The following is a 7,967-nucleotide window of genomic DNA, read 5'->3' as shown; positions in this document are numbered from 1 at the left end:
CTCATGCTCTCAGAGATTCGAGGGGCCGGCAATACATTACGAACGATATTGGGTGCTTTTAAACACCCTGTGCCACACAATATATCAAATAACTTATAACTTTTATCAGTTAATTTTGTTATTTTATGTAATAAGTGAATAAAGTTTCGTAAAAGTAACTTAAATTTTCATAAAGATGTGGACATTTGTATATTANCACTTTTGCACATGCAGGTATATCCGAACATTTGTACAATCTGGGACAATTTCAAAGAAACTTCACACCTTTTGGTAAGGGCAGTGTGAAATAAATAGTACACAAGTGTTTTCATGAAACTCAAGAGAAATCAGATTTGCTCACGCTAGTGTAAAGTACACAACCCTACAATAATGGAATAGACGCCAGTTTTTGATTTTTTCCCCCCTTCAGATTTCTCACGAAATACTTAAAGAATTATTTTGTAACATTACAGGTGTTTAAATGATGATTACTTATACTTATCAATAAACTCATGCTCTCAGAGATTCGTGGGGCCGGCAATACATTACGAACGATATTGGGTGCTTTTAAACACCCTGTGCCACACAATATATCAAATAACTTTTATCAGTTAATTTTGTTATTTTATGTAATAAGTGAATAAAGTTTCGTAAAAGTAACTTAAATTTTCATAAAGATGTGGACATTTGTATATTAAAAAAATAACTTTTTTTTGTCGTACATTTTTTACTATAATTGTAGAAGTATTCAATAAAATTTTTATGCACTTTTTAATTAATAACAAAAATATTTTAAAATTTGAAGGAAAAGAAATGCATGAATAAATATGGGCATATAAAATAGACTTCTACAAACCCTAAAATAATTGTCCGGAGAACAAAATATCCACGTATAAGGAAAACAATCGAAGGCCTATTTTAAATGCTCATATCTTGCGTTTCAAATTTTATAATGTTATTTTTGTTATTAATTAAAAATTGCTCCGAAACTTTTGTTTAATTTTATTAAATATTTTGATAGTAAGAAAACGCAACGCAAAAAAATAGTTTTTTATAAAAATATCCATATCTCCATGCATATTAAAGCAAGATTTAAGAAACACGCAGTTATTCCATATATTACTGTCAAATTAGGAGTTCAGGTTTTTGTCGTCGTCGGCCATTAAGGCAGAGGAGGTGCGATTGTTCTTGTTTTTCAGTGGAGCCATCTAAGGTCAAGAATTCGACTTCTGCCACATCCATACGTCACACCCGCTTATAGGGAAGACCAGGGCCGGATTACCCATTAGGCCATGGTCCCCCTTAAAACGGATTTTTTTGAAAATAAATTACGAAAAACAATGATTTTTCAAAATGTTATGATTATTTTTTAGTTCTAATTTAATAAAATAAAGTAAAATTTAATTTATTATTATTTATTTTAAATGTGCTTTCTTAAATGAAAAGATATATAAATACTTTTATATTTGAATAAATAAAAAATATACTAGAAAAAAATTTAATCTAAGGGCCCGAAAAATTTGAATGGCCTAGAACCCCGCTTACGCTTAATCCGCCCCTGGGGAAGACCCATTTATTAATTCACAGATCGAAATTTAGACCTGAACCAGAGAACGATCAATCTCCAATTAAATACCTCCAGAGGAATTGATTTGTTATGGGAACATGGAGAACTTTGTGACACGATAAATTTAACGTACACCAGTACAACACGGGGAGTCCTCGGCCGGTTGGATTCGAACTTTAGCTCTCACAAACGTGAGTCCAGCGCCCTGCCAACCTCGGCCAGGATTTGAGGTAGACATGAAAAATAACAAACCAGGACCTATTAGAATTGGTTAATGGGAGTCACTGGTGGCCGCACATGAAACTCCTGTGACGGGATTTGCAGGACGGGGGAGCTGAAAATTTAAATACTGACATTTGAACAAATGTGGTATTATCTTTGCTCAGTATTTTATGGTGAATCGAATGAAACTAAAATCGAAACGATCGGACGAGTTGTTTACGAGTTATAAGGGTTTTATGTATAAAATGTACTTGCTGACTTGTATGCGAGAAAAATAAAATAAAAAACAGACTACCCTGAATAAGTTTTGATTCGAAATTTATAATACAATTTTCTTGCTCTATACTTTTTAACAAATATGTACTTAATAATCATTTTAATGAATAGTGGGTCCGCAGCCAGTGATGCTTGACACTGAAAAACAAATGTGTAGATCGGAAAATTTAAAGTTAAAAACTACTACATGCTCTTTTTTTTGTAAACTAGAATTCAATTTTTAAATTATGAAATTTGCAATGGTAGAGTAATTCCTGATGATAACAACATTGAAGTGATTAAAACCATTAACTAAAGTTAAGACTCTTCAACATTTTTTTATCATTAACTATTTTTTCATCAGCCTATACAATAAATTTATAAATAATTATGCAAAATTTTAAACTTGTAAATTTTGAAAAAAAAGACTAAAAAATGTCAGTTGTGTCCAAGACATTTTAAAAATTGCTCCCCAGTGTAATCCATCATCATACTCGAGAAATATAAATGTGGTTTTTTGCATTTAAATCTATAATAAGAGAAACTTTATAATTTTTTAAATTAATTTTGTTAAATTCTAATTCATAAAAGAATTCTGAGTGATCGAAGCTCATTTCTTATAGAGGAGATCTTTTTTATAGATGAGAAAATATAATAATATATGCCCATAGGAGGAGAGGAACTGATTCTCTCCCCAGATGTAATAGAATTTCTCAGGCGAGTCATTCTATATTAACCGATAAGCTTAAAACATATGTTTCTTATCAAGTTTAANAATACCTCTGGGGGTACTGATCCAGGAGTTTCCTTGTCTTCTGGATTGGTTCAAAATTGCAAGGCTACGGAGTTGAACGTAAGTAGTCGTAAACCCATGAAATTGGGTCGGCTGTTCAACGACGGTTATAAAATAAAATAAAAACCATTCATACGCCGTGATGGCTCAGGGGATAGTTAGTCAGGGGAGCGTTCGCCTTCGAATGAGATAATCCGGGTTCGAATCCCAGCAATGACTAGTCGACACGAATTCCTCATCCGGCTTGTACCGACCACAGTGCTGACGTAAAATATCCTCAGTGGTAAACGGAGCCCCCTTGCTGTTAGGCTAACCGTGGGTAGTTTTCCTCTCCATGTAATGCGGGTTATTTCCAACAAAAAGTCCCCCCACGAAGGCAAATTTCTCTCAATATTTGATCCAGGAGTTCAATTGTTTTTTGGATTGGGTTCAAAATTACAAGGATACGGAATGGAACATCAGAAGTTGTAAATCAAAAAAATTGGCTCGGCTGTTCAACGAAGGTTATAAAATAAAATAAAACAATCCATACATACTTACTTGTCAACAAACAGTAACGCTGAGGAAACTTATAAACCAAAAACCTTTTTATGACATTTAGTCCATAAATGTCATGAAAAGGTTTTCTGTTTGCTCCAAGTAGATTTATTTAATGAACACACAATAAATGAAAACATCTGCATTTTTTTTTAATGCTAGGATGTTCCTCCTTCTGCTGACCTATCTCCCTAATTGCTTCTGAATTATCAGTTTTTTCTTTCTTTCTTTAAAATCAATATTTTCCACAAAAATGCAGAGTATTTTGTTATCAAAATATACATAACATAAGAAATAACATATTAATATAAGACAACACAATAACGAGACAACAAATAACATAAGTACGGACATTTCTTAACTATGTTAATCGTAATGAAATGGACCATTATCTAGATTTGAAAGAAAAAAATCATCCTAAGGAATACACATTATGTGACCCAATAAAAAAGAAATGAAAGAGGAGTAATTTTAATCATGGACGAGACTTGCAACGATTCAAATAGGTAACAAGTTTTATTTCTCTTTATTAAGCTAGCTTTATTTTTAAAAATTTCAATATAAACATTAATATTTATACAAGGCAAAATGTAATTTTTTTGTTGTTGTTATATTTGATTTATATCAACTTGGGGAGAGTTCATAAAATTAAGATATCAAGATGGAAAAATAGTCAATATTTAAAGCAAAAATCTTTAACTATGTATGTGTGTATATACATATATATATACGAGATAACAGCTAATATATCCCCGCTATGATCGCCTACATTCACCTAGGTGTTCGTTGGAGAGGAAATTTTTTTTTTTTTGGTAGTTGGCTGGCACCTGCATCACTAAGAACGAAAACACACCACCATATGAAATTCATTTCCAGTATTGTCGGAGTTATCTGCAGATCATTTCTGACAAAGCAAATTTTTCATTCATCGGACTTTGAATTGTTGTTTTCAGAGTAACGTGCAAATATCTAATTCTGCTTTTTGCTCGAGATTCGCCTTCTGAGACGCTGAAGAAAGCATACGAAACTAAGTCATGAGAAGAAAAAAAAAAATCCTCTGTGTACGAGTGTCATAAGCGTTTTCGTGAAGATCGCACAAGCTCGGACTGGACGCCACTTCTCTTCATCCGCAGATGAAAATGTCGAGAAATCGTGCGTGCGACAGACGAATAAATATTTGATGCTACTGTCTCTGAATTTGAATTTCACATGGGAGTGTTCACGGCATTCTTCACGATGATTTGCACATTGTTCTAAAAATATTATCACCTGATCAAAAAGAAGTGAGAGTGAACACGTGCAGTGATTCGATTGACATGGCTGATGAAGACGACAGCTTCTTGAAGAAAATTATGAAATTGCCAGACAAGTGAACGGAAAGCAAAAACATCATCAAGGAAGGAAAAGTTTCTCTTGGACAAAAGCCGAGTGAAAATGATGTTGGAAGTGCTTTCCGATTACAAGGGTGCCATTCACAACGAATTTATTCCTGAATGCCAAACCGCCAAAAAAGAACTTTATCTGGAGATCCTTAAACAACTATGAGATGCAATCGAACGAAAACGACTTGGAAAATGGGTTAATTTCACTCGATTGGTTTCTTTTACACGACAATTATTTATCACATCACGCTCTGATTGTGAAAAAGTACCTTGGCAGACGCAGTAAACACCCTCCTTATTTTCCCGACCTAGCACCAGCAGATTTTTACCTGTTTTCACGACTGAAAATGAAATTAAAGTGGCACCGTTTCGTCGATGAGGTGATTGAAAATTCGACAAAACAACTAAAGGACCTGTCAAAAAAAAAAATGAATTCCAGGAGTATTTTGAAGTCATATGAACGCCGGAAGAAGTGTGTGGGTGTAATAAAAAAATACTTTGAAGGTCAGTAAAATAAAATTGTTCCATTTTCTTAATAAATTGTAATTGGCCAATTCCGGTAATTTTTTGATCCTACTTCGTACATATACCAATAGCTTACTTCAAATTTAAAAAAATTAATTAATAATAATTGATTAAATTTAAAAAAATGAAAGTTATGATTTAAAAAAATTACAAAATAAAAACTTTATAATTCCTCTCTTTCTACTGGTCTAGATGTTAAAATGAAATTATTTAAGTCTATTTAAATCTAAATTTACGTTTAAAGTAGCCATTTAAAGGTGCGACTATGTTCTTTTTACTTATAGCACATACCGGTTTTGAAATATGTCTTGCCAATCAACAACATCCCATCTTTTTGAACGTTCATCTGCTTTCAAAGGGTGATGTTGCAAAATTCCTTCCTTAAGGGAAAAGGGTCCATCTTCAAAGAAAGATATGTTTTGGAAGAGGGTTGTCCAATCAACTATCAGAAACTAATGGAACAAAACTCTTTTCAATTAGTTAAGTTTTCATATAAATCGCATTTTCTAATAGTAAGACTTATGGCTGTGTTTCTTGATTACTTGTCAAAAAGGGCCCCTAAGACTTATTCGATGGCTTTGGAAGCGATAACAATCTAAGTAAGAAAAGACAGAAGCAAAATGAGATTTGAGTGCCTGAAAACCTTATCATTGAATGGAGAAAATTAGGGGTCTGAGGTCCCCGGGCACTGCCAGTGCGTAAAGACAGAACTGAATTTAAGATCGATTTTATGCAGAAATGAATATTACTAATTTATTTTTCCCTTGTAATGGAAAAAAAAGGATGGAATTCTCCTCTCTTTTTAGAAATGACTCACTTAACTTAGTTTTTTTCTTTCTTTTAATTTACCATTGTTATTCAAAACATGCTACTTGGTTAGAATGCAACATATTTTTATTTCAATTAAAAAAAAAAATCGTATTGCTGCAAACTTGTACCGCCATCAGGAAATATTTTAGTAAGGAAGAATTTTTAAATAAGCTCTTTCAATAGCAGTTTAGAGCAACATTATAGATTTGAACTAGAAATATGATTAAATTATTGATTGCTCTTGGATCGTAAAAGTTTAAAAACAAAGGTTTATACATTTACACATAAATGTTGCTACATTTCCTTTCAGTTGGCACGATGAAAGTTATATAAAGATAAATCTGCATTTATTATTCAAATTTTTTTCTTTACTGTTTCATAACAAATAGTTTTTACAGTACATACATTACAACATTAAAGCCTCAAAGTGGTTAAAAATAAAAAGCATTTCACAAGGTATTTTTGAAGCAATGATCGACTAGTTTTAAGAAGGATAAACAAAGAACAATGTAATCCACTTCTTTGATAAATTTGTTTCATGCAAAATATTCCTTCGACTTCAAAAAAAAAAAAAAAAATTAATAAATTGAAATAAAAACAAGGTCAACACTCAACTGTGTAAATTCAAATATACGGCGTCAAATCTCGGAATTTTTCTTTACTTTGGAAACAAATTCCTTAATATGAAGATCGATTAAAATGAGTTTAACCCCTTCGTTCGCTCCGCTGAAGTAACACCACTGAACGGTGCACCGCGAAGTGTGCACACTGCATGTCGGTAAGCTGATGTTCGGATTTTCTTATGAGTTGTGATGGCTCAGGCGATAGAGCGTTTGCCTTTCAATGAAGTGAACAGGGTTTGAATCCCAGCTATGGCTGGTCGATCCGAATTTCGCATCCGGCTCGCACCGCCCACAGTGCTGACGTAAAATATCCTTAGTAGTAGAAGGATCATGGGTTAAAGTTCCTTTGCCGTCAGGATAACCGTGGGAGGTTCAGGTGGTCTTCCTCTCCATGTAACGCAAATGCGGGTAAGTTCAATCTAAAATTTCTCCAAGATGCACATTTCTCCCAATACTTGATCCAGGAGTTCCCTTGTCTTCTGGATTGGGTTCAAAATTATAATTACATTAGTAGTCGTAAACTCAAAAATTGCATCGGTTGTTTAAGGACGGTAATAATATAATATATCAATATATTTGGAAATTGTGCAAGTATAATAAATAAAAATGTAGTTTAGGATAATTCAGAGTAAACCTTAGTAGTTTAAATCAGTATGATAAAAGTTAAAACACGGGTCGAAAAGTTAAAATACTGGTAAAAGTGAAAACACAAACCCAGATTATAATTTTTACACTGATACTCAAGACTTCTGTCATCTACCGTTTGTACTGCACTTTCTAGTGCAGTTTTTTCTTACCGATTTATAAATCGAAGGAAAATGTCTTTCAGACTTACAAAACACATTGAAAATATACTTTTAGTGGAATTAAATCCAATATAAGTCAATGAAATAGTGGCAGTTTGTAGCAGATTGGGTAAGTTATCAAACACTGACACCGGCTTAAATATAGCACATCGCTTGGATTCATGTAACAAAAGTATTAAAAGAAAACTGCTAATAAATAGAGGTATTTTCATAAACAATAAATTACTTCAAAACTAAATCATATGTAATCTAATTGCTAAAAAATAAACGTATACAAAAATAAACATAAGAAAACGTAAGGCATCATAATTTGAATATAAAAAAAATAAATTTATTACTTAAAATGGTAGGATATTAAAAAAAATTATCGACTTTGCAATAAACGGAATATAATGCATAAGAAATGGAAAACAATGCTTTCATTGCAATTTAATGGACCAAAGCAAAAAAATAAAAGTTACTACTAAA

This window comes from Parasteatoda tepidariorum, chromosome 1, assembly GCF_043381705.1.
Source record: "Parasteatoda tepidariorum isolate YZ-2023 chromosome 1, CAS_Ptep_4.0, whole genome shotgun sequence".
Lineage (NCBI taxonomy): Eukaryota > Metazoa > Arthropoda > Arachnida > Araneae > Theridiidae > Parasteatoda > Parasteatoda tepidariorum.
This window is presented reverse-complemented; position numbering follows the sequence as displayed.